The sequence below is a fragment of the Thunnus thynnus genome, chromosome 12 (assembly GCF_963924715.1).
Source record: "Thunnus thynnus chromosome 12, fThuThy2.1, whole genome shotgun sequence".
NCBI lineage: Eukaryota > Metazoa > Chordata > Actinopteri > Scombriformes > Scombridae > Thunnus > Thunnus thynnus.
In genome coordinates, this window is record NC_089528.1 from 2,494,767 (window position 1) to 2,513,267 (window position 18,501).

General features: G+C 37.2%; 1 long non-coding RNA gene across 1 annotated transcript; it reads left to right on the plus strand.

Moving 5' to 3' along the window:
- The first annotated feature begins 2,536 nt into the window (after positions 1–2,536).
- Positions 2,537–4,372, plus strand: LOC137193381 (uncharacterized). The gene is made up of 3 exons (XR_010930799.1): positions 2,537–2,961; positions 3,189–3,249; positions 3,629–4,372. It is a non-coding gene; the product is annotated as an uncharacterized lncRNA (long non-coding RNA).
- The last annotated feature ends 14,129 nt before the right edge of the window (positions 4,373–18,501 follow it).

The following is an 18,501-nucleotide window of genomic DNA, read 5'->3' on the forward strand; positions in this document are numbered from 1 at the left end:
ATTATTTTAGAAACTTCATTCTTTCAACCAAACTACTTGTCTAATTTAACTACTAAAATATGATTGTTTATGAGGTTAATAGATCACAAGTTAAACACTTAAAATACAAATACATGGTTATTAAACATTCATTAACTCTTCACATAAGGGAATTTAACTCTTGTCAATAGAGGAGCAGTATTGTTACCTGTTAGTATAAAAGGATAATACAATATAAGTCTTATATCTCTTTAGTAGATAGTCATACACCTATGAAAGTTATACCGTTCTTCTTGTATTTACATGACAAGTAACATGATATAAGTTACATAATGATTAGACATTTAATTTAAATGAATTTCAGGTTTGCCTAAGATTTGCAGGGATGCTTCATAAAGTCCTCAGGAATGTGGATTAGTTTATGGCGTTGTTGATAAGAGTCTTCCATCTAAATGGGAGTTGTTTTACTCCGGTTCAAGTGGCCTTGAGGATCTGTTCATGCTTTTAGTTCAACTTATTGAAATGGTTTATTAGAAGGTCTTTGAGTCTGTTGAGCATCACTGATCAAACCCCCACTTAGAGGGTTACAAAGGTCAGTTCTGCAGAACTGCAGAGGGTGTGCTCTTACAAATTTAGGAATCCAGGGAGTCTGTCTCTTATTTTCCTTAAGGATCAAAGATTAGTTAACAGAATTAAAGAACAAGAGGTTGTCCTCCTACACTGATATGTACATTGCAGACCTTGTCAGGACAAAACGTCAACACACAACCCAAAGGAATCACAGTCTGTCCGTGGAAGAACAGGGCCTCATTGTTCTGCACTTCTATTCATCTGGGACTTTCTACCATGTAGTTGGTGACAATATAGGATTTCAGACATCAAGTGTCAGTTATGTGGTGACACCTGTGTCAGTCACATTGGCCAGCCTGGTCAATGAATTTGTTTTTTTTTCATTTTCTGGTTCTCCTGTGCACACCTACTTTTTTAGAGTGCATCCAAAAAAGGGCTTTATTTCCCACACAGTTATCTCTATTTGATATAAACCTACTCAAATTAAAGATGAGACTTGGCACTTTAATATAGTATCCATTATTGTATTTCAAATCGAATGTGCTGAAGCACAGAGCCTGAAAAACGAACAATGTATAACTGTCCAAATACTTACTATTTGGATTGTATGCTTGACTGATACATGCCACTTTTCACCAGCATGTACTGTGTAAAATGTGTAAATAATGTCATGACATTATAATGGAGTATGACTAATAGTAAAGCAAAAGAACTAGTTTGTTGACTGTGTTGTGTGTCCAAGTCACGTGTTAAGAGCTGCTCTGAACCTGCTGTCATGGAGAGAGGTGAGATGCAAATATTATTTAAACACATACAGGGACATTCATAGTGTTGTGCTCAGTTGTAAACATGAAAAGCGCTTGGGAGCTAAGTTCAAACCCTCATTACTCTTGCACCTCCAAACAGCTGGCCTGTCACTGCATGAAATGGGTGTGTATGTTTAATTGTCAGTTATGGAAAATTACAGAATCACAGCCTGACAAGCGTACCAGATGGTGGCACATTAATGGCCAGCATAGTGAGCATAGCATCGGACAAAGTTTGACCATTACTACTAGCTATTTTCACATGGGGATGATGTGAAAATATCAATGTATTCATTTAATTAATATAAGTGATATATGTCAGTGGAGCAGTAGTGATATGTGTATTAAGCATTTTGTTACCATGGCAGCATACTATGCTCTAGAAGCCTAAACCTAACAAAACAAAGGATTGGGACGACTCCAGTTTCTGGTGTCATAGTTCTATGGGTTTTGCGCCTAACCATCAAAAACAAAAACAACAACGAAAAAAACATTGCCAGTGAACCTAATTCGGGCAGCAATTGATGATAACTTAGTTTTGATCAAAGGCATTTTTGGCCTTTTGTAGGGTCAGGGACAAAAAATTCATTAGGAGTTATCTTCTGGCATCCATACAATACTTCATGGCAATCTGATCGGTGTTAGTAGAGATATCGTGCAGTGAACCACAGTGTTGGATAGACAGACCTACAAACCCTTATTGAGGTCAATGTATCACAAAACTGGACCATTAACAGCATCCGTCATCATGCTGGGTAATTGATATTATTCAATGGTTACATGTCCACAGACACTATTAATTTATATTGGGTTATAAAACAAGATACTGATATCAAATAATTGCTGCTCTGGCAATATCCTGCCTTTATCTGATGTTATGGAAATGGTGTGTATTCAGGTTTGATCCCTTCTGTGTTGGCAGGGATCAGCTAGCTGATATGGCCTTAACCTGGAATTAACTCGCAGAGGTGTAGATGAAGGCCAGCAGAGAGAGACAGACAGAGGAAGATAGATAAAAAGGTCAAGAGAGCAAAGAGAGATAAATGAAGAGAGACTGAATGAACTGAATGATAGTCACCATGCAGCAATAAACAAATACTTACCTATAATGTTCAGTCAGCATGGCAGTCAGCATGGCCTTGAAACTCCTGATAAACTGTAGTAACTCTATAAATGCAGTGTAACAACCTGCATGCTGCAAAGACGCCGATTAGCTTATCACTACATTTATTATGCATATTTTTTATCAGAAGTTACAGCATATTGCAGCAGTGGAAGCCACTAAAAATTAGAAAGATAATTTTTAGTGAGATAAAGATAAAGATAGACGCTTAGTTTAGCTAGCATTTGACACACTTTTTCTGGGTATTTCTACCCTTAAATGCTTGCAATTATCCATCACTATAGCCGTCACTATTATAATGTGTTCATATATAAGTACATCAGTTTCCGTTTTCATGTGGATGACTCCCAGATCTATTTCTCGTTGACTCCAACATCATAACACAACTGATCAAAATACAATCCTGTCTTACAGATATTAAAAACTGGCTCTCTCAAAACTTTCTTCAGTTAAACTCAGATAAATATACGGAAGCCCTGAGAGGTAAGTGAGAAAAAAATATTTCTTGAGATCCTATTTCCATGTTTGATCTAAATTGTTTTGTCTCCTGTGTTTATGACTTAAGAACAGGTGAAAAAAAGGTTCCATAATGATTTTTCATCTGTGAAACTAGAAATAGGCTAGAAATGTATTTTATTTATTTATTTATTTTATAATGAATGAAATACTTAACAGCAACTATGACTGAATGATGCTGTCTTGTTTCACAGTGGGCAAAATGAGACCGACACACTGTTGGGAAGAAATTCCAACCTGATCAGTTGCACGTAGGTGAGGCGTTGTAAAGTATGACCAAAGCTATCTAAGTGTATTGGAGCAGTGAGCTTAACTTGGTTATGTTGGCAGATGAAAGTGTCCAGAAACAAAATAAGAATGTGTTGTTAGTCTTACCTCATGAATACATTTATGTGAAACACAGGTATGATTGCGCAACATACAGTGCATTAAAAAGACCCAATCTCAGCTCACTCTCTCAATACATTATAATTATGCTTCTCACTTTCAGTAGTGGATTTTCCACTTCCCTTTTCATTTTTTACTTTTAGACCCTTCCCTTTGTTTGCCATGATATACCATATAAGATTATTGCAGATTGGAATGGAGTTGTTTCATTTGAATGAATCATTCTTTCTCTTGATAAAATCTGTAGGAGAAATACAGTGAGCACAACCCAAGGGTCTAAACACACCTGAAGGTTCCATTGGTGGCCAAGTACCTGAACCTGATCAAATGAGGACATGACAAGTCTACAGCTTTTCAGTATTGTGTCAGAATTGTATCTATAGTTTTTGGAGGACATAATCACTGTATGATCAATAAATAAACATAAATAATAAAACATATTTTGGCTGTTGTTTTTATTAGACTAAACATGATTATATATGTTTAGAATTGTTTAGAAACCTTAGATGTTGAAGTTTACATGCCTATAAGGAGCATAGGAGCAGGATGTACGTTTTTTGTTAACCTAAATGTTGCAACAAATGTTTGTCAGAGAAGTGTAACAGAAATTGCCATAAACTGTTGCAAACAATAGTAACCACAGGTGCAACACTTTCTACCACATGTTGATAAAACTGTTAAAGCTACCAGAACTTTGGCACAAAACTAAAATAACATAACTAAAGAACTAAATTAAAATGCAATGAGTGATTATTCTGTTGTATATAGCTATCATTAAATGCCAGCTTGCCTTATACCTGTTCTCCCTGTCTCCAGGATTACCTGCCCACCAAGCCTGCCAGTCAGCTCACATCTTCTGGATTACCTCTGCCAAGCCTCCTCTCGGATTCCTCTCCCTCATCTCAGCCCAAACACCAGCTAGCCACCATCTCATCAACCCTGCCTGTCTCAGCAATAAAAGACTTGTTAATTCACCTTACCTGCTTGTCCAGTATCTGCATTTGGGTTCAGCCTTGATACGTGACAACCTCACTTGTCCTTATTATTATAGCAATTATACTTTTATTTATTGTTTATCTGGTGATTTCTTTTGTTTTTATGTCTATGTAAAACTGTGCAACTTGTTTTTGAAAAGTGCTATAAGTTATTATTATATACATTAGGAAATGCCTAATGTATACTTCTAGGACTTCAACATGTACTGCAAAAACTACAGGTACAGAAGTATTACAAAGTTACAAAATTCACATAAAGTATCAAAAGTAAAAGTACTCATTATGCAATTGTGCAAATTATGCACATGTTTATACAGATATATAGTGCCTGTAAAAACTATTCACTCCTCTTGGAATTTTTAATGTTTTATTGTCTTAACACATTCACATTCTGATTAACACATCAGACAGGTTTTCATCTGGCTTTTTTGGACACTAATCAATAGAAAAAGATTCTTATGCCAAAGTGTATTTATTTAGGTACTTTGCCAGTACACTTTGGCATTAGAGTCTTTTTCTACATTTATATTTACATTTCATCACTGGTTTGTTCTTTTTGGTCCCTGTTACATAAACCACCACCTGCGGAATGCAAGATGTGCTGATGCAATGATCCATAAAATTTAAAATAAAGAGAATGCATCAGAGCTATGAGTGTGCAGTGTGCAGCCAAAGAAACAAAATATGAAATTAAACATTTCTAGAAATTGAATATTGAAATAATTAACCTGGATAAAATAAGGTGAGCTAAGAAATAAAACAACAATTCTGCATACTGTTACATATCAAGAGATTGTTGCAGTACTATAAATCTTGCATCAGCTTGTGAAGTAATGTGTACAGTCAGGTCTGAGATCTTCTGTGCGAGTCAATGTCACACCAGCAGAAACATTTATAGCAGCCACATTATGCAATTGCTTCAACATGCTGCTCTACACAGGTTTTCAAATCAATGAACTGATAAACTGTACACTCACAGCAATGCTGATCTGAATACAAACTTCTTCAAAACAGCCAAAGTGGAGCTTCAGTGCAACACACTGGTCAATGTGAGAGGATTAAATATAACAATTGGTGGGGGAGTTTTGAAGCATGTCATATGGTGCTTGTGTGTGTTGCACCTACAGTCAAATAAAATGTGATAATCAGGTAGTCCTTTCTGCTTAAAGAACTAGTTTATTTAACTTAGGTCTTTTATTTTTGAAGCTAAGGCCATCGGTTCTATTGGTTAAGATAATATTCTACTCACTAAAGCTCTGAGATCTCAAAAGGCAGCAGCATTACTAAAACAAAAAAAAACAAGCAATCAGACAAGTTATAAAGAACACAAAAGCTCAGAAACAGATTTTCACTGTGTCACATGTGCAGGCATTTTACTACTGGGGTTTTTTTGTAAGTCTTTATGTCCAAAATAATTCATTCATTTACTACTCCCTACTCACTATATAAATAGTTCTACGCAGAGTACTATACAGCGTGCTCATCTGCAAAATGGTTTTGGACACTACTATGGAAATTTTCATTTCACCATTACGCATACGTCATTGCTGTTGCACAAATAAAACATGACTCCATTATGAGTCAGTACACTTTATTAAGTAATTAAACCTATTATTCTCCAATAAATAAACACAAAGTACTTTATGCTCATTGATGCTGTGCTGCATTTGCTGCCCTGCTCTTATTTTATTGAACATTTGATTTGTCACGGCCTGATGTCACACAAGACAAACTATACTCCACTGAAGATACTTCATAAAAACACTTTGCAGAGCTCTGTGGAAAATGCCACCCAATCTCAATGTTGTGTTTGTTCTTACCATCATTCAGTATTGTTGATCAGGAGGAAACAGAATAATTATTACAGAGACAACTGCCACATGCTGCTTTTGCTACACTAGCAAGATGTCATCAAATTGTCAAAAGAGAAAACTGAGCTGTTTGCTTGCTAAGCCTTTACATTTATCTTTTCTGAATTCTACTCACAGTGTGTCAGACTACTCCCCCTCCTGGGAAAACTTAGACATGGCATAATTGTTAAATTATATTAAATTGTTTTAAATTATATTGTCACATGGCTTTTAGTCATGTATTAAATTTAATGACACTGTTATCAGTTTTATTATCTTTATTTAGCACAGAAGCTCAGTGCTACTACAAATAAAAGCAATGTGTGAACACCAGTGTCAGTTTCTGGACATATTTTTTGGTTACCCTGAATCTGTCCATGATGCAAGGGTTCTTAAAAATAGCCCTTTGTTCATTTGACTGTACCTACGTGAAGGCTGCTGTATTCTAGCAGATGGTGGATATTTCCCAACCTCTCACATTCATAAAACCTTATAGGGAGCCAGTGAGAAATGCAATTGCAAGGACCGTGACAGTGGTGTGTGTATATGAAGCTTCAATAGTCTACATAAAATGTCCTTGACATTAAACCTTGTTTAAACTCCCAACTATGCTAATGTAACGTTAGCCCATAGGAAGCTAACCTGCCCAGTTACAGTGCTAACTAAAATCACTTTTTCAAAGTCATGTCAGTTTGTTTGCTGTCACAAAATGACAAGTAGGCCTACACTAGAGATGCTGCAAGTGGTGATTTTTGCCAATCCTGTCATCTGGTGACAATTAGAAGATACAGTATCTACACATAGGGCCTGATTTATCAAACATGCCATAATTTAGCACCTTGGGTGCATAATTTTGAGTCACCGCTATTTCTCAATTTAGTGGGTGATTTACCAAGACAGATAATGCACAGCCGCAACTGACTTAATTTGAATGCACTGCTGTTAATATCTACTGCTCGAAGAGGCACCTGGCGCAAGTCTGAAATGCAACATCGCTTTCAGCCCCCTGATAGGCAATCCTGGGTTAGTCTCGTGATAACAGACAATCAGAGATCTCCGCCTACCAAAGTCTGGGGATTTCTAAATGCACGGTAGTTCCTTGAACGGCGGCGAGAACAGCCGCTAACAAACCTACACCCCTTACATTTTTTCAAGGACACACCTTATGACACACCAAATAATGCTCTCCACCCATTCTCCTCCGTAGTGAACTGCATGTCACCGCCCCAGTATGAAGGGCCACCTCAAAGACTTTGGATTGGTTCTGCAATGCAGGTTTTTTTTTTAAACTCTCTAAATGTTTCCAATCAGTTTTAACAGCAAAACCTGGGAGATTGTCCTCAATCTCTATGAGTGAAATGTTTAGAGACTGACCTGTGAGTCTAGGATCAAGAGTTGTGTCCTGAGGCAGAGTTCAGAGCTGTGTATTCTCAGCAATACTTAAATTTGACTTTACTGTAGTTGTGCTGCTATATTTCAAATTTGTTATGTATTTCATATTTATTGTTTAATTTATTAAATTAAATCTGATTGTACCAATATCCTTTCCGCATTTGACTGAAAAACAAGTGGCAAGAAACATGGCTTTTATTATGTATGTGTACAAAAAACAGTTAAAATATTTAAAGGTTTGCATATTTATCACAGAAATGTTTAATTGCATCCACATTTCCCTCACATCTTTGCGCATAAAACACATTTACCACAAGATAAATAACCAAAATGAATTAAGATCAAACATAAGACGAGTAGAGAAATTAAGGGGTCCTTGTTGGTGATATTCACTCTCTCTCTCTCCATGAGCTGATGTGATGGTGGCGTGACCGACGTTTGCTGCAGCCTGTCCTAGTTCCGACTACACAGTGTCTTTTTCCATGTCTATGTCTACATCTGTGTCATCATGTGGAGTGCAAGGGAAATATGTCTATGATCGTCAGTTTCTTTTGGACATTCATAACAAAGACTTTTGCTACGAGAAAAACTGACTGAGGGAGTGAGCTTGGTCTGCTATGCCCAGTAGACCCAAAGGACCATGGCCGTGCCTGGAGTTGTGCCAAGGAAACATCAAAAGTGGTGCGACAGGATGTGGAAGCGGGGCAAGTGTGGAGGAGTGCGAACTAAATGTTAACCCATATAAACCAGCAGTTCCAAGAATCATGTTGCCTTACATTCTCTGGACAGAAAAAATGATTATATAACTTCCCCATCAGTGCTGGTCACTCGTTGACATGCAAGAGCTGTCTACATCCAACTGAGACATCCAACTCTCTCAGTGCTGCTAACTGCTCGTTCTTTTTTTGCTTTGTTTTTTTCTCTTGGGATTTATATGTTTTTATCATTTTTTTAAAGGGAATTCTTAGATATATAGTATATCTTCATCCTTTCTATTGTTGTACTGCTGTGGGCTGGGAGGAACAGCATTTTGTTTTTCATGTATGCAAATACACAAGAAAATGACAATAAACTAAATCTTGACTCTAATTCCCTATCTAGCTATCTGTCTTTCTGGCTAAACAAAGTATATATACTAGTATAGTATATAGATATATACTAGTATATATCTTCAATGTATGCAGATGGTTGCCTGGCAAGCCCACACTATCACCAAGACTTCAGGAAGTTACTGCACCCAGCTGAGAAGTATCTGAAACATGTAATCACTATCAAACCACAAACTGTTATATTGACATTTCTCATTGTGTGCGAATGAGACAAACAACATCGTGGACATACATTAATGACAAATTAAAAAGAGCTCAAAGTGTCCTCCAACATCTTTACTTTAGAAATAGATTGCGGACCGATCTGTCAAGCAGCTAAGAATTACTGCTGTCACAGATTATAAGACAGACACTCTGAAAAATATTAGCCTAGAGAAAATCATTTCAATGCTTCCAACAGCTTGACAGGAGAGAGTGCAAGTATGTGACTGATAGACAAACTACAATGATGTGTGATTTCTGCAATGGTATTATTCCACTTGGCATTTATCATTAGCTTGCACTTGTCACTTGTCATTGGCAGTGAGAACTGCTAATGACTGCAGCATCTGGGAAATACAAAAACACCTACCATTTCAAATAGTGAGTCTCACTGCTGCAGTTTGGTTGATAGTTAGACTAATTTAGTGCTGCTAGTATTTGTTTTGCATTTTATTGAAATACTTTTCTTCTCTCCAGGTAATTTCTCTACTGTCACGATACGACATACATGCAAGTTGGTAGACTTTTTTTATTCACTGTAAAATAATACACACAAAAACACAATTGTCACAGTAAGTCAAGACCTCTTGATTTCATAAGTTATCAGCTTTATGTAGCCTACAGTTTCAGTATATTGAGAGGATAACTAATTTCCTTCGCAATTTACATACAGTATGTTTGCACCCTGTCAGTGCCTTGTTGATGCAGCCAAATGCCTCATATGCCTTTTTTTTTTTTTTTTTTTTACATTTTCTGGCATTTAAAAATGCTTCTCTGTGTTTTCTCTTTAATTAGTGAAGGAGACCATTGCAGTGTTTGGTCTGCAATTTCTATATCAGATTTCAGTTACAACTTTTTTTGACATTGCAAATCCAGAACCTGAAACTTGGAATCTGGAGCCTGGGCAAACTGGGCTTACAGGTAGTGATGTTACTCATTAGTAAAGACTTCTTGATTTCATAAGTTATCAGCTTCATGTAGCCTACAGTCATCTGGGGAAGATAATGAAGCATAAATTGCTTACTTCCACTTGATACCAGCACATCCCGTTAGCTTGTTCTGCACTCCAGTGGCCTGAAACACCCAGTACTGGAAAACAACTGCTACTGTTTCTCTCCTTTGGGATAACAAACGGGTCGAGGAATGATAGGGTTACAGAATACCTCCACTTGTTTCTCTTCTTTGTTCCTTTAAATATGTGTCCCTGAGGACCTCCACTTTCTGCAGCATATCTTCTCTGACAAGAAACACATGTTAACATGAAACTAAAAAATCAGAATCGTTATGCTAGTAAGCCAGACTAGCCTGCTGGGAAAGTCAGCTAAGCTAACATTAGTGCTAACAAACTGGAAAGCCAGGTCATGCTACATTGGTTTGTTGCAAAGTACAACCAATAGCTGGAATCAAATAACTGAAAACTTTTCGGAGCTTACCAGGAACTTCTATTGTCACAGTTACTTTCCTCCTCTTTTGATTTGTCTCTATATGATGGATAAAATTGTACAGTTCAGGTAACCGCAGATGGCAACAATCAGTTTGTCCTCCATTTTGCATTCAATCCCAGCTCTGATGAAGCAAACCTCTTCAAACTATGATATGAGTAGCAGTAAAGGTCTATTTCACAATATGACATGAGCAAACTGGATGTAGGAAAAAACTAGCTTCCCGTGACGGCGCTAGCATAATTTGCTGTGTACGTGCATCTTGTCATCTTTCTCAACAGATCTTTTTTGATTTCTGGAGATCCGTTGAGTAATCTGCATTTAGGATTGTCTATTGTCTAGCAAGGTGGACTGGAATTGCCAGTGTTGAGAAAGAGGTCATAAGGCCAAGCTAGCTTATTGATGAGTTGACGTGTTGCTGCAGGCCCATAGAGATTTTTGGAAGAGATATTTGGAGTAAGCACTTCAACAGTGAGCCATGTCTTAATCACATTGTCAAACTACTTGTACCTTGTATTGGGATCAGCTCAAATCTGGATGACATGGCAGCAGCAGAGACGAAAATTGCCTGTGAAATCCCAGCAGTACAGCCCACATATAAGGGTAATTGTTCACTGCACATAGAAACACAGAAACAAGAGCCCTGAGGCAATTACCTTCCACTCGGGTCATTCTCATGAACTCATGAAATCAGGTGTCCAAGCATAATAAATACATAAAACAGCTGAAAACATCAGTTTTTAAAAATTAAATTGTAGCCCATTGACTCTATTTCATAGACCAATTAATATTTGGAGCAGTACATTAGTTTTTATATATATTTTACTATATTTTCCCTAAAAATCTCATTATGATAACCTGTCCAGTCCAATCATTTTTATAACTTTAAATAGGTGTATCTCATAAAATAAATAAGTTTATGTAAATGTAAGTGTATTTAAATGGTTGAAAATTATATATATTTAATCAGACTGGCAAGATGTTTGTACAAATTACCTCTGTGTCCAGAATGTAAACTCACATGGTTTATGTTGTTTAAAGCTAAATGCCAAAGGAATACGTTGCTTAAATTGTCATAGTTTTACTCCTTATTTTAGAGAGTAATGTGTGTTTTGCATTTAATATAACTTACAGTGAGCTATAGTTTGTAATGTGTATGAAATCTAGAGAACAATAACGTTACTGTTTATTATTGAGTTTAAAAAGTGCTCAGATGGTTGTAGCTGTGGCAGTTAGCCTGTGAGAGCCAGTTGCTCACTCTCTGCACTCACTAGCCTCAAATCACCTGCTTATGTGATTTTCTCCTGTTAGCTTTGAGGTAGACTTCGGATGAAGAGGGACAGCTTGTTTCCTATGACTATTGGAGAGGAACTGACCGCTGCTGCTACACAACCTCCTGGACAACTTTTGGTATTTCATTTACCGAATTACCAATTAAAGACAATTAAAGGAGCCCTTTGGATTTCTGCTAAAAGAGACACTTTCTTATTTTCTTTTTTTTTTTTTATTTGAGGACCGTTTCAGTTCTACTAGTCCATGGACTTAGAAAGGACTCTTTAAGTTTTAAGGGCAACATAATACATTTCCAGGTTGAACCTGCAATTGTTAAAATTATTAAGCCAATTATTTGAATATACAGATTTGTTACAAAACCAAGGTGGAGCAGTGGAAAACAGCCTCTTTGCTGCATGATTAGGTCTGGGGAAAGACATTATTGTCCAAGACGCTGAGCAGGTGCAGGATTTTTGAGATGAAACAAACTGAGCATCAAGTTATTTTCCTTTACCTCAGAGTTGTTTTAAGTTGTTTAATGCTGCAGTGTGTGTTGGTCAGCTGGTCTCGTTTGTCACTGGTATACTTCACGTTGATCTCGCAAAGGTAATTATTTAGTCATTAAATCAAAAAATGCTTGCAACTGCTACCCTTTTGTGAAGATGAACTCTGGCATGTGCGCACTGTAGACTGTCCAGATACTCCAGTGCCCTTGCATTTGAGCTCCACCTTTTTCGTTCGATCAATATCACATAATTAACTAACATTTAGAAGACTGACTTTTTTTCCCCACTCCTAGTAGTGGTGTATTTGACCTTGGGATTAATGATCACTGTCCAATAGTGTTTATAAGGGACATTCATCTAAAAAAGGGAACTGGCCTTCACATTGGTGGTCAAAAGAAACTGGATGGACATGCTTTATTAGATGATCTTTATCAGAGTAATATTCTTTATACTAATGACATTCCTGATATAGAACCAGCTCTGAACTTCTCTATCAAAACCTTCCACTCAATTGTTGACAAGCATACGCCTTTTAAATTGTTTAGTCTAGTCTATGAGTCTCAGCAGAATTATCTTCCTTGCTTACAGAGAGAAATACAGCTTAGTCCCTTGTTAGATGAACAGAATACGCATCCCATCATCATCTGCTTTCAGAAGAATAAGAAACGGGTGTGCTACATCTGTGAGAAATGCAAAAGCTAAATATTAAATGGATTTGATTACTAACTCATATTGTTTTGGAAGGCTTTAAATTCAAACAAAATAAAAACTGTGGTTTCCTTACCCCTACAGTGTCAATGATTCTACAGTTTTTGATAAGAACTGTAGTTTTAAACATTTTGTCAATACCAGTCATCTGTTTGACAGTGCACACTTATGGCCCCCTGTAGAAAATGATTGTCTGTTCACATTTCAGTCTTTCTCTTCCACAGATGTTTGTGACGCTTCAATCCACAGGACATAATACATGAAACATCAGTGGTACCAGGCTTTAATGATATATACAATTGGGTGTCATCTGCATAACAGTGGAAATCAATGCTATTTCTACAAATGATTTGCACCCGGGGTAGCATGTAAATGGTGAATAAGAGGGGACCCAAAATAGACCCCCGGGTGTCTATTTTGGGTCCAAGCATCTCCAAGCATTACAGAGAGGGACCTATTCAACAGATAGGAGATGAACCAATCCAGTGCCACATCACTGATGCCAACATAGTATTTCAGATGGCTGATTAGGAAATTATAGTCCACTGTGTCAAATGCTGAGCTGAAGTCAAGGAGAATTAAAATGGAGTATAGGCCAGTGTTGGCTGCAAGCAGTAGGTCATTGGTGACCTTGACTAGAGCAGTTTCAGTGCTGCGTGGGGAGTGGAAGCCAGATTGAAAGTTTTCAAATATTTGATTGTTGTTCATAAAAGAGATCAGTTGTGTGGAATCAATTTTTTCTAAAATTTCTTATAAAAAAGGAAACTTGGAGATGGGTCTAAAATTATTTAAAACAGAAGGATCTAGAGAGGGCTTCATTAAAAGGGGGTGAATGATGGCATGTTTGAAATAGGAGGGGAAAATATCAGTGGACAGACAGCAGTTAATAACTGCACTTTATAGTCTGACACTAACAAAAGCCCTCACCTTCTCAGCTTTATAGTTTACCAAACTAGCTGCCACAAATACCAATGGAAGCATTACAACCTTAAACTGTATTGAAAACTCCAGAGTACTGTGTGACAAGACAACTGTTAGCCGCTTTAAGCAGTGCAGGTGGTGACTGACACCATTCAGTCCCACAAACCAGTACATTAGACTCAACTCACCTGCTGCTGATACCAGCTCTCATGCATAACTGCTGCCCACACTTTTCATACATGCTGAACGGTTGTGTGTATGCTGAAGAATACTCAAGCCTTGGGGCTTTCAGCCTGACTACATCTCTTCATGCACCACAGTGGACAGTAGACTCAGTGCCTGTTAGCCTGTGGATAGACTTCCTGTTCCTTCCTGAAATTCACTGCTGCAGTTTGGTTGATAGTTAGACTACTTTAGTGCCTGTTAGTGTTGATAATTGTTTTGTATTATGTTTTAAATACCTTTGTTGTCTTCAGGTCTGCTACTGTCATGAAACAACATACATATGAGTTGGTAGATTTTTCTGTACTTACTGTAAAAATAATACACATGTAGCATCAACACAATTATCATTGTAAGTTACTTAAATAACTGATTTTGATGTTATCCTGCTTCATGTAGCCAACAGCCTAATGTTTTGGGAGGATAATAAAGCATAAATTGCTTTTCTTCTACCTGCAAATCTTGCCAGCTTGTTTTGCACTGTGGTGGTGAAAGGTGAAGCTGGATATTGAAGAGCCTGGTCTCTTTTCTTTGAGGTTTTTAGAAACATACAGTATGACAGATACATTTCAAATGTATATCTTAAATATACATTTACATATACATACTATTGAAATACTGTTTCTGCACAAATAATGACTTACTTAGAGAAACGTTTTTGTTTTAACTTCACATAAAAGTCTTTGTGGTAGTGGTTCTTCATGGACACACATTTGGGCGCAGGGAACTCTGGTCTCTGTCGAAGGATGCTGATAGACATACCACATACAATATATAATTGTAGATTTTATGAATTTCATAAACTCACTTGAAGACTCACATGCTCAGTGAAGTCTTACCTTTGATCACTAGGAACATGGAAGTGTTACTCTTTATGGATGCACAGCTGGGTAGGGATGGGGGAGTCTGGTCTCTGGTGCTGTTCTGGGCTTCAACACAACACGGAGTGATTTGAGTGCTGAGCTCTGTCATGGATAACTGACAGAGTGCTACAGCCAATGTTAGAACAAAAGTGACACTTTAGAGAATAAAGTCATACTGTTATGAAAATAATTAATGAGAATAATTGCAATTTCATGAAATAGGTAACACTATTAAAATAAGTTGTAATATTTTAAAAACTAAGCTGTGATATTTCAAGAAAGAAGTCAAAAATGTATGCGGATAAAGTAATATTTTGAGGAAAAAGTCTGAAAAGTTTCAGGTGAAAAAAATAAATATTTTGAGGAATAAATTGGAATATTACAAGATTTTAATGGTACAGAGTAGTAAAAAAGAATGAGAGCAGCCCATCTCTTTTCATGTATTAAATGAGGTATGTGGGAACCCTGAAGTTATAGGTTTCACCCATAAGCACCTTATTATTAAAGGTTTTAGAATATTTAAATGAAACAAAACCAATGGAACCAACATGTATGATTTATTGTACAAATATTATACAACAACTGACATTGCAATGTCAAAATATTACAGCTTCGTTCACAAGATCTCAAAATATTTAAAAAAAAATAAAAATACTTTTGTCATGACAGTTAGAGATCATATCTCACCTCTGAGCTTTGGTCTGGCTCTCATGCTCCTCCTTTTAGAGGGAGGGACTCCCACCTCTGTCTCCTCACACTGATCCATAACAGACACCGTACCTTCACACCTTCACACAAACACAACATGCTTTTAGAGCTGCACTCATTTATTGCAACAAGGTTTCTATTACAGGACACATTAGTTCTCATTTCTGTCACTGACATGTGACAAATATTCAGGTGTTGTCCAAGCCTTTTTGGAACCATGAGCAGGGTTTGATAACCCCCATAGCCCTTCATTTGTTATAGCGCCCCCAAAATGTGTTATTTGATATAACATCCAGAATTTGGTTAAAATTAAGTATACTTAAATACTTAAATACTTTGAGCGTGCTTTTGCTGGTAATCTCCCATAATGCAATGCACAACGGAAGTTGTGTTTAGTTTTTATTACTTTATTCTTTATACAGAAGGGTACATAAAATCCCACACAACAACAAAAATGTCAGTGATGACACAATCGAGTCTAAGACAATATCTAGAGATAGAAAATATGAGTCCATACTACCAACAATCTAAGAAACAAAGGAACACAATAAATAGATATAACTCCTAACACAAGTCATAACATGGACTTCCAAGTTTCCCATAAGCCACAATTTGACCCTCTGATTAAAACTGTGGTTGTTACCTATTACTAGGGGTGTGCTTGAATACAAATACATTATTCGGCAAAGCACAAATCATGTTTGTTTTTTGTTTTTTTAACGAATATTTGTTTCATACAAATATTTTAAAAATTATTTGTTTTCAGGAAGAAAAAAAACCCCATGTCAAATACCAGTGCACAGGTCGGTTACATCACTATCTCAGTCTCTCTCCTCTGCTCCACTGTTACGTCTATTAGCAGGTCTCAACGAGGGGAGTCACATCCACCTGCTACATGACGCACATAATTTGGACATCACTCCCAGAGTTTGGGGTGTTCCCCAGAGATAAAGCTGAGCTACTGACACGCAATGTGCTCCCAAGGGACTCTCCATAACCTGTTGTTCCCCTTCTCCTTTCCACAAAGTTAGGTTGTAAAAACTAAGCAATAAATGAAAAGTGCAATGCAATAATCACCTTTCAAGTTCCTCCCTACACATTACATGCTGTGCTGTCTCTGTGTTATCGGTGTATAAATAGGTAGAGGTCTGTCTGCATTGAGGCAATGAGTAAAGTTTTAGCTTGTTAGTCAGCGCAGTCGTCTATGATCTGGGAGACCTCAGTTCGAGACCCGGTGTGGGGACCTCCTTCATAAGGTAGTTTATTCATGAACACTTCAATTTCCTAAATTGAAAGTGTAATAAAAACAAAAACAGGATTTTTAAGCCTCTTTCCACTTTTATTTGAATACAAATACAAATACAAATAATTTTGCTGCCTTAACCAATACAGACACAAATACAAATACTGGGCTCTCTGCACATCCCTATTTATTACATTAATGTGCAATGATTATTAAATCTAATTCATGGCAGCACAGAACCTAAAGGATTAAAAGGGACATGTCACCATGTTGGTATTGAACCTCAGCAGGCACAAGTTGAAAACTTGAGCTCAAGTCTGATCGGCATGAGTACCCACAATCCTGTTACGGTAGTGTATGAGAAACTGTTGATAAAACTGCTAAGAACCATACTGTGGGTTACCTGCCATGCCATGCTCTTTCCACCTAGAATTACTGTGTGACAAACATTCTTTAGTTGGGATTATTTTCTGTATATTAGAAGCAGCAGCTCTATCCATCAGACTCACTGACCAGGTCTAGATTTTAAAGCATCTGGGAAAAGTAAGATATAGACTGTACAAAACAGGCTTCAGTGAAACCAAGTCTGTCTCAATGTTGGTAAGATAGCTGTTGCACACGTGCAGTATTAACAATAAATAAAAAGCACCTTAGCCAAGTTATCCAAGCTGTCCAACCAGTTCTGACATTCCTTCCTCTAATGATATGTGCTAAGATTAGAATCAAAGTGGTGTTGATACTTTGGAACCATCGACAATAATACATGTTACTCATTCTCAATTCATCACACTTGAACTCAGACACAAACTGTTTAAATTGTTACTAGCACGCATCAAATAGAAATTCTGTCACATCTTATCACCATTAATAAACATTTCTACTGTAATCCAACTGGAATACAAAATGAGTAATTAAAGTAACAAATTAAAGTTGAGATATTTACACATCTCCTTGGTAGGATTCTCACCTGCTGAGCTCAGGCAAAGTTCACACTTTTCATCTTCATCTGCAGAGGAAACATTGGGAGAGAAGACACTGCTCATCTTTCCTCTTCAGTCCTGTTGTCTGTATGCATTTCATCTGGAGACACAGTCAAACCCTCATAACTTCAGTGTCCCATGTCTAAAGAAACATCAGCATGACATTAAAACCAGTCTAATCTTTGGCAGAAATCCAGTTGTTATCAGATAAGTCGCGCATCAGTTGATGTAGTTCTACTATCAGTCCACTAGATGTAGACAGACACACAAGGTGTTCACCAGGCTCTTGGCTAAGCATACTGAAGTGAAATCCTGTCCTTTTCCAGTAGTATATCAAATTGGTTCTGGCTCACCCTAAATAAGCAACATGGGGGCAACTGGCTTGTGGGCCCAGGACCTGCAATTATAGGTGAAGGTCTGATATTCTGCCAATCAGGTGTCAGGCTGTGAGACACAAGATGCCAACGATTTAACTACCATCTTAAGAGCTCATATAATCCTGTTTCTTAGTGTTTGCTGCACTCTTCTGGCTGCTCAATGAATTACACCCTACAGTCACAGAACTAGGTACAATAGTGTAGAGTGCATTATATGGAAAAATGTTCCTAATATTTTGCCTTCCACATGTATGTTAATGGAGTGAACAAAATATTAGTAACACCATTCAGTATAATGCACCCCAGTACACCACCACCCACTACTACCTCT